This window comes from Callospermophilus lateralis, chromosome 4, assembly GCF_048772815.1.
Source record: "Callospermophilus lateralis isolate mCalLat2 chromosome 4, mCalLat2.hap1, whole genome shotgun sequence".
Classification (NCBI taxonomy): Eukaryota; Metazoa; Chordata; class Mammalia; order Rodentia; family Sciuridae; genus Callospermophilus; species Callospermophilus lateralis.
The window spans coordinates 160,889,111-160,907,687 of NC_135308.1; the positions used below are offsets into that span (position 1 = coordinate 160,889,111).

The 18,577-nt window shown below is 44.7% G+C and overlaps 1 pseudogene; it reads right to left on the bottom strand.

Annotated features, from left to right (window-relative positions):
• Positions 1 to 2,756: 2,756 nt before the first annotated feature.
• LOC143398580 (cytochrome P450 2D14-like) lies at positions 2,757 to 16,620 on the bottom strand (annotated as a pseudogene).
• Positions 16,621 to 18,577: the final 1,957 nt, after the last annotated feature.

Below are 18,577 nucleotides of genomic sequence, written 5' to 3' on the forward strand. Positions count from 1 at the left end.
CTTAAGGACCGTGCCTGGTAGGTTGTCCAATTCAACATATGGTACTTACCTGTCATCGGAAAACTGACCTTTAGGCGTCAGCCTCCTGTCTTAGGTTGATACCACTGCAACTGGATCATACCCGTCACTGACTACCGGTCCAGCATACAACCATACTTGTGGATAGGTCTATGCACCAGTGTGGGGGGTGAGGTTCTTTGCCTCACCTCTGTTGGCCCCCAAATTTGGCCTTGGTGCCAGTGGGGGAGTGAGGTTAATGTGGCTTAAGGACCATGCCTGGTAGGTTGTCCAATTCAACATATGGTTTTTACCCGTCATTGGAAAACTGACCTTTAGGCGTCAGCCTCCTGTCTTAGGTTGATACCACTGCAATTGGATCATACCTGTCACTGACTACCAGTCCAGCATATAGCCATTGGCCCCCAAATTTTAGACCATCACTAGCAGAAGGGAGGAGGATACAGAAATGCCACGATACCAAGTCAATTGACAGCTCCTTTGGAAAAACTGCATCACTGATGACACCATCAGCAAAGATATGCCAGCATTACCACAATTCGCTGTACCAAACGTTAGTTACATAGTCTAGGCAAGTTCTGTAAGCAGTTCAAAGTGGAGGAATCTATCAATATGTCCATCTCCTCCCAAAGTTCGTTTCCTCCCAAAGTAAGTTGACTCCTTGATTGAGCATACTTGTTGAGTTATATTCATTGGGATGAAGATAGGAATTCTGGCAATGATGCTAAATAGACATTATCCTGAAAAGAATTATTAAATATAATGAAAAGGAAAGGTGAAAGTAAACAAACAGATCTGTTAACCTCCTTAAAAAACAATCCTTAACAGCTGTTTACCTGATTTAAATTAGTAAACAAACAGATCTGTTAACCACCTTTAAAAACAATCCTTAACAGCTGTTTACCTAATTTAAATTAAGCCATTTAAATCACGTGAATAAAAAAATAATAATTTGGATCCATTTTTCATGAGCGTTCCTCATATATGAAATATGGACATACGCACACACAGACATACAACATAAAACGCAAGAGTACAACACATAAGACAATAATAAAAGCCTTGTAGCTTTACCTAGGTGAAATCTCCATTGCAATGTTTAAAAACTCCACAGTCAAAAAATAAAACTGATCAGAAAAACATTAACCTACGTTTGTATGAGCTCAAAAAAATAAAATAAAATAAAATAAAATCCATGAGTCCTTCCACTAAAGAAACATGATGCTGGGAGCCATCAGCCAAGTAGGTATGACAATTTCTTTGCCAGCGTACCCCCATGTTTCTTTAGTGGAAGGACTCATGGAAATAGAACATTTTGCAGCGACATTGCATGTAAGGTGACCTTGCTCAAGGACCAGGGCGGATCCGTGTTTAGGGTGTTCCGGTTTAGCATAATAGGAGATTAGGGTGTTCCCCCTTTAGAATAGGGCGTATCCTGCTGCCTGAGTTCCTCTTGAGTTCTTAGGGTCAGACAGAATATATTTGGGAGACAGAAACCCATGAAGTGTGGATTTGGGCAGAGAACGTGGATTTCCCCAGAACGTGTTTGTAGAGGGCCGGTGTGAGTTCGGGAATAAAGAATTGCTGTTTGAATCTACAAAGCTGTGAGTGGCTTGTGATTTGTGCCCAGCCAGACTGCGGCAGTGAGTAAAGAATTTGTAGGCCATGCTTTGCAAGGACAGAGATGTTACAAAATTAGTTCAGAAAAGTCACTAAGCAAAATAGCAACTATAAGGAGCAACAATAATAAACTCTGCACAAAGAAAATAACCTCATTTATACAAGTGCCATAGAACAGTATTTGAAATGTCCAATTAAAATATTTTTAGTTGCAGTTGGACACAATACCTTTATCTTATTTATTTTTTTATATGGTGCTGAGGATCGAACCCAAGGCCTCACACGCGCTAGGTGAACAGTCTACTGCTGAGCCACAATCCCAGTGCTGAAATGTCTAATTTTTAACAAAAAGATTATGATAAAAAAGATAATATGGCCTAGGTATAGGAAAATGAGCTATTAATTATATGCCATTCTTTTTTAAGACATATTTTTAGTTGTAGATGGACACAATACCTTTATTTTATTTATTTTATTTATTTATTTATTTATTTTTTAGAGAGAGAGAGAGAAAGAGAGAATTTTATTATTTATTTTTTAGCGGACACAACATCTTTGTTTGTATGTGGTGCTGAGGATCGAACCCGGGCTGCACGCATGCCAGGCGAGCGCGCTACCGCTTAAGCCACATCCCTAGCCCCATATTTTATTTATTTTTATGTGATGCTGAGGATCGAACCCAGTGCCTCGTACATGTGAGGCAAGTGCTCTACTGTGGTAGTCAGGCCATTTTGTTTAGTAACTCCATTTAGTGCCAAATAGAAAGTCGTGACTAGGGAAAGTTGTTCTTTTCCTTTTCCTTTAGAAACCTTAGGAACTACCTAAGGGGGCATCGCTTCTGTAACTAGGGTAACGGGGCTCTGTTTCTGTATCTGGGGTGACTGGGCTAGCTGTGATTGGCCAGGCTTCCCGCCCCCTGACTGCCCTCTCCCACTTCTGTACCTGGCTGGCTTGCATTGGCTGGACCCCCAAACATCCATTTTGCAGTTTTCAGGCTTATAAGGAGCGCCCTTGCAATTGTTCGGGGCTGATCAGGGGAACAACTTTATGTTCCGGTCAGTCGCCACCGGGATGCTTCAGGAGAGGCTTGATTTGATTATACGTGAGTGGTCTGGAAGTCAGTTGATGAAATCCCGGGACGAAGCTTCAACTATAACATCTGGGGGCTCATCCAGGATGCGTTTCTTCCCTACCCTCACGCCAAATTTGCCTCCAATGAGGGGCCTTTGGACCTTGGCCCTGGAGTAGAGGGGGGCCCCTGAGAGACGTTCCTCAGCCTCACTCCGAGGGTGACCCCAATCCTTCCAGGATGCTCCGAGAAGCCTCCTTCCGGCCTGTCAGACCTGGTGACTCGACTCCTCTGGGGACAAGGTCAGATTAGACCAGTCCTGAGATGTCATCACTGTCTCCCTGGAGGCCTTCCTGTGGGGTCTCATCTGTTCTGTGCCCACTAGAGGTCTCCCTGTGTGACCTCACCGGTTCCGTGTCTGTCTTGCCTTGTGTTGTGCGTGGCTGTTTTGTGTTCCTAACCTCTCTTCTTTCATCAGACTCCTTCACTCCACTGACGTCATGGGACAAGGAGATTCTACAGAACTGGCCTCCCGGGGTCACATCTGGCTCTGGTTTGTGTCTTTGTCGGTGTCTTTGTTTTTGTTTGTCCCCTTTGTGTTTGTGTTGACTTCTACCTCAGTTTGTTTCTAGTTTGTTGATTTTTACCTCTAGTTTGTGTTAAAAAAAAAAAAAAAGGGTTAAAAAGGGTTAGATTTGAACGTGCTCACTACAGCGTGCATCAAAATGGGAAGTGCTGCCAACGGGACTGAAAAATGTCAGAAGTAAGAGCTAAAGGTGGGAAAAAGCCTCCTGGAGAGTGCCTTCATTCAGGAACTGGGCAGGTGGCCAGCAGGTAGATCCTGCCAGTTCCTGTAGGGGACAGAGTAAAACTAAAGTGCTTCATGAAATTATTATTCCTAAATTGTATAACAAAAAACATGATTTTGTCTAGGAATTTTGGCTTTTGTCTCTCCGTATGTACAAGCATGAATAGTCCCAACTATTAAAAATGGTCCAAAGATTTTTCAATGTCAGGCTAAAATTTGGTGGCCGCTATCCAAGAAACCAGAAAACCCAGTTTAGAATGGGACCCCAACAAAGAAGACCAATGGAGCTGCCTGTTTGGGAAGTTCCTTCAGGGAGCAGTAAGGCCCTGTCATTTGTCTTTGTTCCCTTAACTCTTCAGCTTTGATGAGCAGGACCACCTCAGGAGGAAGATCAGGAAGGCTTTTAAAATTCTATATTTGTTAAATTCATAATTTTGATCTGACATTCATAGGTTAATATGTTTTTCTGATTACACTCTGCTTTGTCCTAAGGCCAATTTACAAGGGTTAACTCTCAATCTAATAGGTTTTTAAAAAATAACCAACAAGGCTTTTGTCTGTTTGCTTTGTGTGAGTGCACGGGTGTACTGTCCGTCCTCATGTACTGCCATGTCTACACACATTTGGTACCAAAAAATTGACATATGAGCTCATAAATTAAAATTAAAAAATGGATCTGAATACCTTTGGTTAATATGATTTAAAAGGTTCAATTTAAATTGGGAAAATAAATAAAAATACAAATGTCTTTAAAGTTACTAATGCACAGTTTTGTTTCTAGGTGGTGAAACAGTTAATAAAATATTAATGTCTATAAAGTGTCTAATAACTATTGTCTCTAGGATTTTTCTTCAGCAGGAAAAAAAATTACTAATGCTATTCAATACACTTATCTGACACCTTGTTTTTTAAAAAAAAAATTTGTTTTTTAGTTGTAGTTGGACACAATACCTTTATTTATTTATTTTTATGTGATGCTGAGGATTGAACCCAGGGCCTTGCACTTGCTAGGCAAGCCCTCTACCACTGAGCCATAACCCCAGACCAATACCTTGCTTTTAAAACAAATATGTAAATTAGATCTGACATGTATAAAATTAATCATGGATGTGTTTGTTATATACATATATTTAAATGTTAACTGTTAAATATAATATTAAGTACTCTTAACTCCTTAAATTCCATAAAGTAAAATACTTAAACTTGTTGGTGCTTTCATATATTGGTAAATTAAAAAATTTTTAAATTACTTTATATTATCACAAAAACAAGGTTATTAAAAGTTAAAAGTGCCAACAGGTATAATTATATAAACAAAGTGTCAAGAGATTTCAACTACATTTCAATTAAAGTACTGTAAATAACAAAATATTTCATCTTATAAAATGGATTAATTTATCTAAATTCAGAAATTTATAAAGGTTATTTCAAGGTATAAACAGAATCAATGAATTAAAAATTATTAAAAAGTTTATAAATATAAAAATATATTTAATATAAAAAAATGTTTCCAGGTTAAAAAAAATCTTTATGTGGCTAAAGTATAATTATAATACATCTGAGTAAACAATAAAAGGGTCTAATTAAGTAATATAAAGGTCTATAAATAAATGAAAAATATTAAAAGGTTTATATATATCTAAGTTGGTTATACATGTAGCACAAATAGTTAAAACTATTCAAGGTTGTTCCCTAAAGACACATATTAATGTATTGATATATTTATATGTTAAAATGACAAAAACTTCTAAAAATATTAATTACATTGTGTCTGTTAAGTTTTATTCTCTAGAGCAACTAATCTTAGAGAAATTAAGTTTTGTACATCTGTGGTTAAACAGCAACTGTTATTTTAAAATACTGTTCTACATTTTTTACAGAGTCCAGATTTTTCTTTAAAGGTTAAACTTTGTTAATATAAAAACATCAATGAAATTGTAGTACATTACTCTTCTTTACATATAAATGTGTTCATATCTTTCAGGTATACAAGTCCTTAAGGTAAAAGATTTAAAGGAACATTTTATCAAGCTGGTGTTCTCCAAACTAAATATAATGTCTGTAATGGTAATTTTGTCTGTAATGGTAATTTGGTCTGTGATGATGATTTTGTCTGTGACGGTAATTTTAAATTTATAAGGATAACAGATTTTATTGGGGATTTATTTATATCATTTGATGTTTTGTAACCAAAACTTATGTTACCTTTTGCACTGGGATATAAAAAAATTTATGTTACCTTATGTTACCTTTTACACTGGGATATATAAAATTTAAAAGATAAGAGTCTAATCTGTTTAAAGGTTAATATTATAAAACATTTTGCTACTTTTCCACACAAAAGGAAAATTAAGAGCTCTCAACCTTTCCTTGATTCATGTTTTAAATGTATGTCATATTGTGTTAGCTAACATTCATACAGATTTAGGAAACAATATATGTAAACTTTATAAAATTATATCTAAAAAAGGAGACAAAGATCAACTTCAGAACTAGCAAATTTTACCTAAGATTTGTGAAGAGCCCTGCCTTACCTGAGATAAAATTCTGCCTCCCACCTTACAACATGTCAGAATGACTTCAAAGTAGGCCAGACCTCGGTTGATTTAAAGTTGTATTCAAAGATTGATTTTATTGTAAAGATTATTGTGTTCTCAAATAAGAGATACAATGTATAACTCAGCCAAGTTCAAAATTATATACAAGCTAAATATGTTTTTATCATTGTTAATTTCACTTTATATTTTCATTATAACTGATGCCTGTTATTTTTTTACAGAGGTAATACTTCAAAGACACACAACCTAAATTAATTTGAGATATTAAGCCATCATCTTTAGACAGATAGTAATTAAAAGGGATTGAACTAACTGTAAAGGGGCTGGAGTTATGGCTCAGCAATAAAGTGCTTGCCTTGCGTGTGTGAGGCACTGGGTTCAATCCTCAGCATCACATGAATAAATAAATAAATAAAGATAGTGTGTCATGTGCAGCTTAAAACAAAAAATTAATTATTAACATTAAAGTTAAAGCCCAGTACTCTTAGTTTAAGACTGATAAGGCCGACTTGCTGGATGTTTAAGGCTAAGGCTTAAAAATTAAAGTTAAAACAAAGAGGACAAGAAAACCAATATTTGCCTCTTGCCCTCTGAGTCAGCCTGAATCCAGGAAAAAGGGGAAGAGCTTTGCAACTCCAGGCCACATAACCTCCCAATAAGGCAGGTTACTACTGGAGAACAGAAAGCCAATGAGTGTACATGTTGCAAATGAGGAGTGTCATTGAAAAGGGGAAACATGCCTGATGCTTCCAAGAGAAGCCACTTGGTCAGCAAGACCTTGACCCATCTGAACGCAGATGTCACTAGCAGAGCTAAAATGCTGCTCATGAGTTCCCCAAGAGTATCTCCTAAGGGAACTCAGCTGACTCAACAATAGATAGAAACAAGGTCAGTTGACCGGCTTGACCTTAAACACCTAGCAAAAACAGTCAAAATCAAAGCACAGCCATTCCTGGACACTTAAAAGAAACAGTTTAATGTAACTGAAGGTGTATGCTTGTGTTGACACCCCCAAGAATAAGTAAGACTGGAGATAATGAAAGAGAGATTCTTAGGCAAAAATGCCTGATAACTATCTATAGAAACTGCCCAAACAAGAAGTTTTTATCAGTTTAAGGCCTACACAGGTAGACTTGATCAATGTTTGCTAGTGTAATTATCTAGCCCTAAATAACAAAGATGAGATCTTTACTGAACACAGAAATCATGCCAATAAAAATATTTAACAAGAATCAGATGACATTACCTAACTTAATGTTGTGTCTACATTCCTGATAACTCTGACAATGTTAAAGATTTATATTCCCTAAAAAAGGGCCTTATTAGGCTTTGTTAGGCCTTATTATGGGGACAATTTCCCAGGCCTTCCACCTCCTGGTAAACAATTATGAATTTCTATCATTTTCATGATATTCATGGACAGGTTCCAGATGCTACAACTGCTATTTTGTATTAATCTTGTTTCAGTACTCAGGTCTTTTTATTTGTCTCATAGAAGTGCCCAACTCTAAGTGAATCTACAACCTGTTCTTCCTGAACCAGATTTTTACTATAAACTTCTTGACCCACTCAGTTTCTAAAAGGGGACTCCAAACTTCTTGCCCCACTGCACATCGCCCCCTCTCAGCTCAAAGTAGCAAGAATGGCATCGTCCTTTTTCCTTACAGCAGTAGGAGGTCCCTAACAAACATTAGAGGGGAAATTATGGTAAGTATAGATGTTTACCAATGTCTAGCTCAGGAAGATGTACCTGGGGAACTAATCCCAAGATCACCCTGGGTGATCTCCAAGAGAGAGACACTTACTTCTACAACCCAACTTATAAGTGGGACAACTCCCCTTTTGCCAAAAATTGTGCTTCCTGGGTCCCACTTTGATCAACCACTGAGCCATACTTTCTTGTTCCTACCGAAGGAACTCAGTTTGCCTGCATGTCTGGACTAACTCCTTGCCTAAATCTCCAAACTGTCATTAACTCTGAACTATGTATCTCAATCCGTCTTTTTCCTCAAACCTACTATTTTGATGGAATAGAAGAAAACACCTGGACTTATTAGAAGGCCAGGGCCCACTGATTTACTGACACAGACGGACTGCCCTCATTTTAGTTCCCCTCCTGGCTGGCTTGGGACTAGCTGGATCTACTGTTTTAGAAACTGCAGCTCTTATCACAGGCTCTGAAAATTTTAAATCCCTCAGCCACCAAATAGATGTAGACTTAGGAGAACTAGAAAGGTCAATTTCCAAACTAGAAGTTTCACTAGATTCTCTGGCAGAAATGGTCTTACAAAATAGATGGGGCCTAGATCTTCTCTTTTTAAAATAAGGAGGACTTTGTATGGCTCTAGGGGAAACTTGTTTCCATACAAACCATTCTGGGATAATAAAAGACAGTTTGGCACTAGTGAGAAACAGGGTTTTTTTTAAAAAAAAAAAAAAAAAAAAAAGGTAAAAAATACATGAGAAGTCTCAGGTAATTGGTTCCAGAACCTATTCTCATGGTCCCCTTGGTTGACTACCATCATCTCAGCCATGGCTTTGCCCTTAGTTCTTCTCCTGATTGCGATAACTGTAGGATTCTGCCTCTTAAAAAAAACTCTTCAAAACCATATACACAAGAGTATAGGTAAGGTCCGACTTATGATCTTGCGAGCCCTGGATGGTCCCTTAGAAAAAAGGGAAGAAACTAAGACCTAAGGATGTGCAAGATTGACATCAAGCCTACTAAAACCAGTGGGGAATGTGATAGTCAAGCCAAAGTGACTCCGTTTTGTAAAACAACTGTGCCAAATGGAAAGGATATAACTGGGGAAAGTTGTTCTTTTCCTTTTACTATAGAAACCTTTAAGAACATGGAGCTATCTAATGGGGCACTGTTTCTGTAACTAGGGTAACGGGGCTGTGTTGCTGTAACTAGGGTAACGGGGCTGTGTTTCTGTAACTGGGGTGACTGGGCTAATTATGATTGGCTAAGCGTCCCACCGCCTGACTGCCCTCTCCCACTTCTGTAACTTGGCTTGCTTGCATTGGCTGGACCCCCAAATGTCCTTTTTGTGGTTTTCAGGCTTATAAGGAGCGCCCTTGCAATTGTTTGGGGCTGATCAGGAGAACAGCTTTATGTTCTGGTCAGTCACTACCAGTGTGCTTCTGTACAGGCTTGATTCAATTATATGTGAGTGGTCTGGAAGTCAGTTTATGAAACCCCAGGTTTCAGCCCCAGCCCCCATATGCCATTCTTTTTATGGCCGAGTAATACTCCACTATTTACCACATTTTCATTTGTCAAGAGCCATCTGTGGACTATATGTGGACGAAATCAGCATGGAAGCCCACTGAATAGGAAAATATGCTATTTGGGAACTCCCAGTGGCAATCCCACTGGTCAGATCACCCAGGTACACGTGAGTCCTGCTCAGCTCTGCCAGGTCCCTCACAGCACCAGAGATGGGGTGACCTGCTGCAGCCACACAACCCCTCTGAGATGGGTGTAGCCTGCCAAGATGCCAATCTGTTAACTGCAAGGCCTCATGAAGCAGGACTCCACCCCGAAACCTCATCCCTACCTTTGATGTGCCCCTTAAGTAAAACCACTGGAACCATTTTCTAATTGTTCAGCTCCAGCTCCTGTGTGGGCTGGACCTAGCAAGCACTCTGCATTTAAAACTATTTTTCGGACTTTGTCTTTTATTTCTTCACTATCTCTGACTCTATTTTCTCAGGTGGCATATACCCTCTTGGGCAGGAAAATGTACCCTGACAAGTCACTGACAGCCTCACTCATTGTCTACCCACCGACAGCCATCTAGGTTGATCCTGTACTGTGGACGTGCAGTAATAAACCCGAGCAGGCAGGAAGCTCTGCAACATGCTGATGGGCCACACTGGAGGCCTACTTTTAGTTTTCTGAGGACCCACTACACTGTTCTCCATAATGGCTCTACTGACTTAGGTTGCCACCGATAGTGTGAGAGACTTCCCCTTTCTTCACATCCTTGCCAGTATTTCTTTTGTGTTTTGGATATCAGACATTCTGGATTGAGATCACATGTCACTATGGTATTGATTTCCTTCAAAGCTAGAGTTTTTGAGCATTTTTCCATAAATTAATGAACTGTTTGTATTTTTTTAGGGCTATCATATCATTTGCCCATTTAAAAAATATATTTATTTTTTAGTTGTAGTTGGACACAATACCTCTATTTTATTTATTTTTATGTGGTGCTGAGGCTTGAACCCAGCGCCTTGTGAGTGCTCTACCACCGAGTGGTAGAGTGCTCTACCACTGAGCCACAACCCCAGCCATCATTTGCCCATTTTTAATTGGAATTTTTCATTCCTATTCTGGATTTCTGGATATCAATCCTTTATCAGATGAGTAGGTTGTAAGATTTTTTTTTTCTTTCTCATTTTGTAGGTTGCGTCTTCCCTCTGTTGATGGCTTCCTTGGATGTGCAGAAGCTTCTCAGTTTGATACAATCCCGTTGTTATATTCTCACCTTCTGATCTCTGGGTGCCAATGCATATCCCCTTGGCCCATGCATCCTGAGGCCTCAGGGACTTGTAGTGCCCATGCACAAAATCAAGGTTAGAAGAGAGATGAAGGAAATACACCACAGAGTGGCAGCAGAGAAACCCCATGAACAGAACTACTTGAAAAACGTTAACCAAATTGACCGACCATTTACCACAGGAGTAAGAAGAAAAAAGAAAAGACATCAGACCTGAAGGTGGGGACATTACTTATGGTTCCACAGAAATAGAGGACGGAAGGGATTACTGGACAGAGTCTCGTGTCTGCAGTTGCCCACACCATGTGAAATGGACAGTCCCAGAGACATACAGGCTACCAAGACTAGAGCAGGAAGAACAAAGGCTGAGCAGGTCCTTAACTAGCGAGAAGATTAAGTCAGCAATTGAAAATCTACCAACGAAGAAAAGCTCAGGACTGTGCGGCTTCACTGGTGACCCTGCCCATTGTTTTTTTTAACCATACAATTTATTTTAATTTTTTTTAGTCACATATGACCGCAGAATGTATTTTGACATATAATACATACATGGAATGTACATACATCAATCATATTGTCTATTCTATTCTGCTGCCCTTCCTATCCTCCCTACTCCTCCCCTCCTCTCCCATCCTTTCTCTCTATCCAATCTAATGCGACACACTTTTTTTTCTTTTTCTCATCACAACATCATATATGTATTCTGTATAACAATGAGGTTCTCCTTCCATCTTCCGTGCAACTCCCCTTCTCCCTCTTTTTCCCTCCCACCTCTCTTCCCTATTTAGTGGTAGTCTTCTTCTCATGCTCTTCCTCCCTATCCCATTTTGAGTCACCCCCCTTATATCAGAGAAGACATTCGGCATTTGTTTCTTAGGGATTGGCTAACTTCACTTAGCATAATCTGCTCTAATGCCATCCATTTGCCTGCAAATGCCATGATCTTGTTATTTTTTAGTGCTGAGTAATATTTCATTGTGTATAAATGCCACATTTTTTTTAACCCATTCATCTATTGAAGGGCATCTACATTGGTTCCACATTCTAGCTATTGTGAATTGTGCTGCTATAAACATTGATGTGGCTGTGTCCCTGTAGTATACTCTTCTTAGGTCTTTTGGGTATAGTCCGAGAAGGGGAATAGCTGGGTCAAATGGTGGTTCCATTCCCAGCTTTCCAAGGAATCTCCATACTGCTTTCCAAATTGGCTGTGACCCTGCCCATTGTTTAAAGAATTGATGCAGAGCTGGGGCTAGGGCTCAGGGGTAGAGCATGTACCTCGCACGTGGGAGGCACTGGGTTCCATCCTCAGCACCACGTACAAATGAATAAATAAAGGGATTGTGTACACCTACAATCCAAGTAATTAAAAAACAAAACTTATACAAATCCTTTCCAAAATTTCTGAAAAATTGAGGAGTAGGAAACATTTCTTAACCCAGCCTATGGGAGGTCAACTTGCTATGATAATAATGTCACTCAAAAATGCTATAAGGAAAGAAAACTGCAGATCGCTATCCCTTAGGAATATTGATTCAAAAAGCTTCAATAAAATACTAGTGGGCAGAGGCTGTGGCTCAGTGGTAGAGCACCTCCTAGCACTCACCAGACACACTCAACATACTAGCAAATCGATTTGTTCCTTTGTTGCACTACTGGGGACTGAGGCCAGGGTCCAATCCATGCTAGGAAAGTGCTCTGTCACTGAATCAGTTTTCCCAGCTGCCTAGAAAACTAAATTATGTACCACAAAAGTGTATGCTACGACAAAGTGGGATTTATTCCTGGGATTTATTCCGCGTGAAAATTCATCATGTAAACACACATGAACAGGCTGAAAGAAAAAATCCACATGATTATCTCAATGGGGAAAAATATCTGACAAGATTCCATAAAGATTAATTATAAGAACATTCGTCAAGCCAGACACGGTGCTGCATACCTATAACCTCATTTACTCAAGAGGCTGAAAGAAGGCTGGGGATGTGGTTCAGTGGCTAAGTGCCCCTGGGTTCAATCCCTAGTACAAAAGGGAGATTAAAAAAAAAGGAGTAAAAATGATTCAGCAAAGTAGCAAGATAAAAAGAAGCAGGGGGTGAGGGCTTCAGACACGTGGCTCAGGACCCAATAGAGCCAGGGGCATCTCAGAACAAAGTGGCAGTGACAAGACTGGTTTATTGAACATCAGAGCCCCGTCTGGGGGCAGGGTTGGGGTCTGCTCCTCCTCCTAGTGAGGCTCAGCACATAGTTGGTACGGGGACGGGGTCACTATGGTACCAAACACGCCATAGTCACTGGGCTGGGCTTGTCCAGGGGGCACCGAGAAGCTAAAGCGCTGCAGGAGGCAGGTGAAGAAGAGGAAGAGCTCCATGCTGGCCAGGGGCTCCCCAAAGCATGCGCGGTGGCCTGTGGGGGGGAACGAGCTCAGTCAGCTTGTCCCTGGCCTCCATCCCTCCAAGGAGCCCTGGGGAGAGACAGGGAGGCCCCACAGGCACCTGCTGAGAAAGGCATGAAGGCCTCCCTCTTCACAAAGTGGCCCTGGGCATCCAGGAAGTGTCCAGGGAGAAAGCGGAACAAGCAACCTGAAAGTATGTCAGCGCACAGGAGCCTGCACCCTGACCCTCTCTTATCTCAGGGCTGTGTCCAGGTTAGCAGGATATCAGGCTTTTGCAGACTGGGTCAGCTTATGTTTGGAGACACAGGGTTCCCACTTAAGATGAGGGGACCTTTTGTCTCTAAGCTCTCCCTCCAAATCCCAGCTCACGCTGCACGTCCGGGTGCAGGATCATGAGCAGGAGGGCCCAGGCCAGCGTGGTAGAGGTGGTCACCATCCCTGCGGTGAATAGGTCAGCCACCACCATGCGCAGGTTCTCGTCATTGAAGCTGCTCTCAGGGTTCCCCTTGGCCTGTGCAGAGGCAGACACAGTGGGCTCAGGGGCCGAGGAAGAAAGTCACCAAATGACCTCCCAGTCTACACCCATCAGACCAGGTCCTGGGTTACAGGGCCCCAAATTGCCCATTCTTGGGCCTCACAGGACCCTCAGCCCACGTCCCCTAGCCCGTCTCAGGCAGCCCCACCTCACCTTCTCCACCTCCACCTGGAAGGCGTCAGTCAGGTTTCGCGGTGGCTGGGCTGGTCCCAGGTCATCCTGTTCTCCTCCAACAGCTCATCCACCATGGCCATGAAGGCCTTCTGTGCAGGGAAGACCCTGCCAGGCAGCCCTGGGATGCGCAGGAGCACTGGGACCACATTCAGCACCTGTGACAGCCACAGAGGGGACATGGGTCCTTCCTGTGCTCCTCACTCTCCTGGACCACACTCAGGTCCCAGCCTCCTCCAGGGTGGATGCAGACCTGCCTGTCCCACCCAGTGTCCAGCTCCCTCCCCAGAGCCAGCCTCCAAGCTCTCTGCTGGCCTGGGCTGCCAGAAGGAGCCGCCTACCATGGAAATCTCGAGCTTGTGTTAGCTGGACAGAGGGCACGGGCTCATTTTCCTCTCCTGGAGCCCTCTGACCCTGGCCCACCTGTCCTGCTACTGTTTGAGATGTGCTCACCTCCGGGCCTTCCCTCCTACAGTGTCCTCTCCAGGATGCCCTCTCCCATCGCCCCTGCATGCTAATCCTCTCCTGGGAGCCCTGGTTCATGGGGCTGATCCCTAAAGGATACCTCCCTGCCTTGGTGACCCCTCCTAATGCCCCACCGGCACCCGCACCATGGGCACCAAGACAAAGTGCTCCTTCAGCGCGTCCTCCAGAAGGTGCAACATCTTGGCCAAGCGCTGCTCATCATATTCGAAGCGGCGGGCGTAGATGAGGGAGGAGATCACATTGCACACTGCTCTGTTCAGCAGGGTCATGGGGCTAAAGGGGCATCCTGGGAGGGAGCAGGCCAGTCAAGGTGTGGCCCCTGTCTCCCAGGCCCGCCCATCTCTTCTCCTCCGGGGCCCCTCAGCCCATCACCCACCTGCCTTGTTGGCAAAGGCTGTACAGGGGCAGCTGGCCTCTGTGGTCACCCACTGCTCCAGGGACTTCTTGCCCAGGCCAAAGTTGCGCTTGGTGGACACAGAGAAGCGCCGCTGCTTGCGCCAGACAGGTCCATAGCCTGCCAGGATCACCCCTGGGAATGGCAGGCACAGTTTGTGAGATTTACCTGCCCATACCCTTCTCCTCCCCTGATGTCATAGGATCCCTTTTCTACTCAGTGGGGCCATATGCATCTCTAGCTTTTCTCTGTAGGCCGGTGTGTCCATCCCTGTAGGTCCTAAAGTCACTGATCCTTATTTCCAGGTATCAGCCGCCCACGCCAATCCATCCCCCGGTTTTTCATTTCTATCACAGATGAAATTTGCCTTGAGACCGTAGTGCTCATAGATGGGCCTCCACGGACAGTCGGAGGTGGCCTCACTGTGGCTCACCAGCACCTCCCGCACAGCGGCTAGCCCATTGAGCACAATGACAGGCTTCCAGGCCAGCTGCAGGCTGAACACCAAAGCGGATCTGCATCTGTAAGCAAAAGGGCCATGTATTTGTCCAGCTGAACTCCCTACTAGGCTGCAGACCTTCGCCTCACCACAAAAGACCCAGGGATTCCACAGTGTGCCAAGTCTGGGAAGATACCTGGTATTGGGAGGATTGCAAGTTCATGTGGGAACATGAGGCTGGGAGTCACACCCTGTAAAGTGGACTAACTCAGTTCGGATCCAACGTGGCAGCAAGGACCTTGACAATCAGGATATTGTCAGTGGCGACCACTAGCAGCCCACTGTACAGAGCAGGAGACACGGTCACAGAGGGGAGCAGTGAGGCGCAAGCCCCACAGCACAGAAAAGCTGAAGTGGTCTCTGTCGACCTGAGTCCACCTCCAGTTCCTGACTGACAGGCTCTCAGGACCCTGGCCCCTCCCCCATCCCAAGACCTTTCCCAAGGGACCGGGGCCTACATAATTTATACCTGTCCACCTGGATCCCAAACCTACTGCCAAGTCCAGTCCCACCTCCCAGACCTTTGCCCTTGGAAAGTGGAACGTGTCCTCAGGCTCTGCAGTGGTCTTTCCCAGGACGACTATCAACCTGTTTCCTTTCAGTGCACAGCTCCAGGTCCACCTTGGCTTCACCCACCACCCATCTCTTTTCGTCCTGGGTTCCCTCCACTGTGATCCACCAGACACTCCCTGACCCTGGGTGTTGGAGGGTACTGGGGATTAATCCCAGGGGCACTTAACCACTGAGTTACATTCTCAGCCCTTTCTATTGTTTATTTTGAGGTAAGGTCTCACAAAGTTACTGAATCTACCTGGAACTTGCAATCCTTCTGCCTCAGCTACCTGAGATGCTGGGATCACAGGTGTGCACCACCAAACCTGGCTCCTTTACCTTTTGGAAGGAGCTGGGCATGTTCTGGAAGTCAATCTGCAGCAGGTTGCCCAGCCCAGGCAGTGGCAGGGGCCCTGGCGGGTAGCGTGCAGCCCAGCGTTGGCGCCGGTGCATCAGGTCCACCAGGAGCAGGAAGACGGCCACGGCCACACTCAGGGCCCACAGTGCGTCCCCAGTGAGCAGCCCCATGGCTGCCTTGCTGTCCACGAGCTCCTCTGGCACACCTGGCTCTCCTGGCCACTCCAGGTACCTGGGGCCAGGGAGGACAGTCTTGTTACACCCTGGGCACTTGACTGCCTGGGCCCTTCCCTTATAAAGGAGCTGAGGCTGCCCTTCGCCCTCTGCGTGGAGCCAACACACTGTTATCTGTGCAGGCAGAGAGTGCAGGGAGGGGCCAGGGCAGGGGCAGCCTCCCAGGCCCTTGGCCCTCCTGCCCTCTCCAGGTGACACCCAGGGGAGCATGGAGACAGGGAATCGCCCCCGTCCCTGCTCCTTACCCTCTGAAGGAGGCCCAGGCTCCTCACAGCACCAAGGTGTCCCTTGAGTGCCCTCCGCACCTCACAGGGCCCCCTCTCTGACGTGGCCACACCTGCCCCTGAGCACTGCCCCTCCTTCCTTGCCTCCCCTCCCTCTCCTCAGGGCCTTCAACTCACACTTGCCATGCACACCAGCCTGGGTCCTCCATGAGGTCATGGTGATCAGAGGACCAGGGCACAGGAGCACAGGTGGACCGAGCTCTCCAGATTGATGAGGCTTCCTACCGTGCTTAGTCCACTTCCAGCTGCTGGAATGAAATAGGGCAGGTCACTTTAGAAAGGAAGAGGCTGGTTGTGGTTTATGGTTCTAGAGGTTCCAGGCCTCACTGCGGGTGGTGGGTTCCTCTGGCCAAGTCCCGGTGACCCACATGGAGAGAGTTGGGAAGACTTGGCCAGGTGATCTCCCTCTTCTGACAAAGCCCCCAGGAATCAATCCTTGGGCTGCACGTCTGCGGCTTATCTAAGGCAGATGACTCTCCAAAGTTCCACTTTAAGCCCTGTGGTCGGATTCAGTTTCCATTCTTAAACCGAATTTTAACAGATGACACTTTGGGGGACACGCAACCCTTACCTAAACCACAGCAGCACTTGTTCCTCTCTCCTCCCAGTGTACACTAGAACTGACACTCACACACACACACACACACATACACACAGACACACACACTCATTTCCACACCCACGACACCACACACGCTCAGACCACATCCATGGGAACAGACTAGGGCTTAACCTGGTCACACTATTCCCATGCACATCTCATTGGGGGTTAGTCTTCTTGCTGAGGATGGTGTTAGCCACCTGAAAACCTAAAGTCTAAAATAATTAGTGAATAACAAAGAGAAGGAGTCAGGAATAAATTTCCAAAGCAGAGCCCCTGGCAGATCTAGTCCACATGGGGGCTGCAACTAGAGAATGAAAGATGGCTCTGGTGGTTTATTTAAGGGGACACCCCAAAGGCGGGGATCAGGTTTAAGGACAGAGTCTTACTTTGGGATGTCTGGCAGTGGGCAGATTGACTGGCATCTTGGAAGGTCACACCCATCCCAGGTGCTGTGTGGGACATGGCAGAGCAGTATAGAAATTCACAATGTCCCTGGACAATTGACCAGAGAAAATGTCCACTGGTCAACACCAGATGTTTCTCTCTAGGTTTTGATGTCCAGTGCGCCACATACAACCCATGGAAGCCTCTGTTAGGCATAGCCCAGCACCAACAGCCTGGTTCTCAGTGACGTGACATTGCCTGGGACAGACTCTCCAGGCTGGAGACTGCTCCCAGGGAGCCTCAGGCCCCATTCCTGGGCTCTGGCCTGACACTGGCAGCTCTCATCTGGGTGTCAGCAGGCCACAGGGGGGTGGTGCGCTCACTAGTCTCCTGACCCACCAGTGGGTAGAGCCAGAAGCCCCTTGCCAAGCCTGAACAGCTCCCTCCAGCCTCTTTCTGAGGGACAGTCCTCGCTGTTCTGGCCTCTAAGGTTGTGATTGACCTTACATGTTAATGTAATTGATGCTCCTTTGTTTGTGAGGAGTCCCTTCTTGCTGCTTCAACATTCTCTAGGCTTTTGACAGATGGATTAAGGTGTGTACAGATGTGCATCTCTTGGAGGTTTTCCTACATGGGGGTCTTGAACCTCTTGAGTATGTATGGGGGCGACTCCAGAATGTCTCTGGTTTCTGCTCATATTTCTCTACTATTAATGATATTGTTGGACCTTCAGCTTCTCTTTTAGCTCCTGGAACAGAGCTCATGAGCTCATTTAAAGCCTTTGTCTAGTGGGACTTCAACATCAGGAACCGTTTCCATCAATGGCCTGTGTTTCCTGTGAAGGGCTCCACAGTCCTGTCCATGGGGTGGGTGGTGAGCAAGGGTGTTCTCTCCTACAGCCTCCCCTCCAGAAGTGGGAGAAATCTTCCAGCCCTCCCTGATTTCTTCAAGGGTCACATTGTGTGGTGGCAAAGTGGGGTCTACAATCAGAGTCTCATCCTTTCTGCTGCCCCCATTATGGTCTGGATGTGAGGTGTCCCCCAGAAGCTCACATGTGACACATGCAAGAAGGTTCTGAGTCTTAACCCAATCAGTGAATTA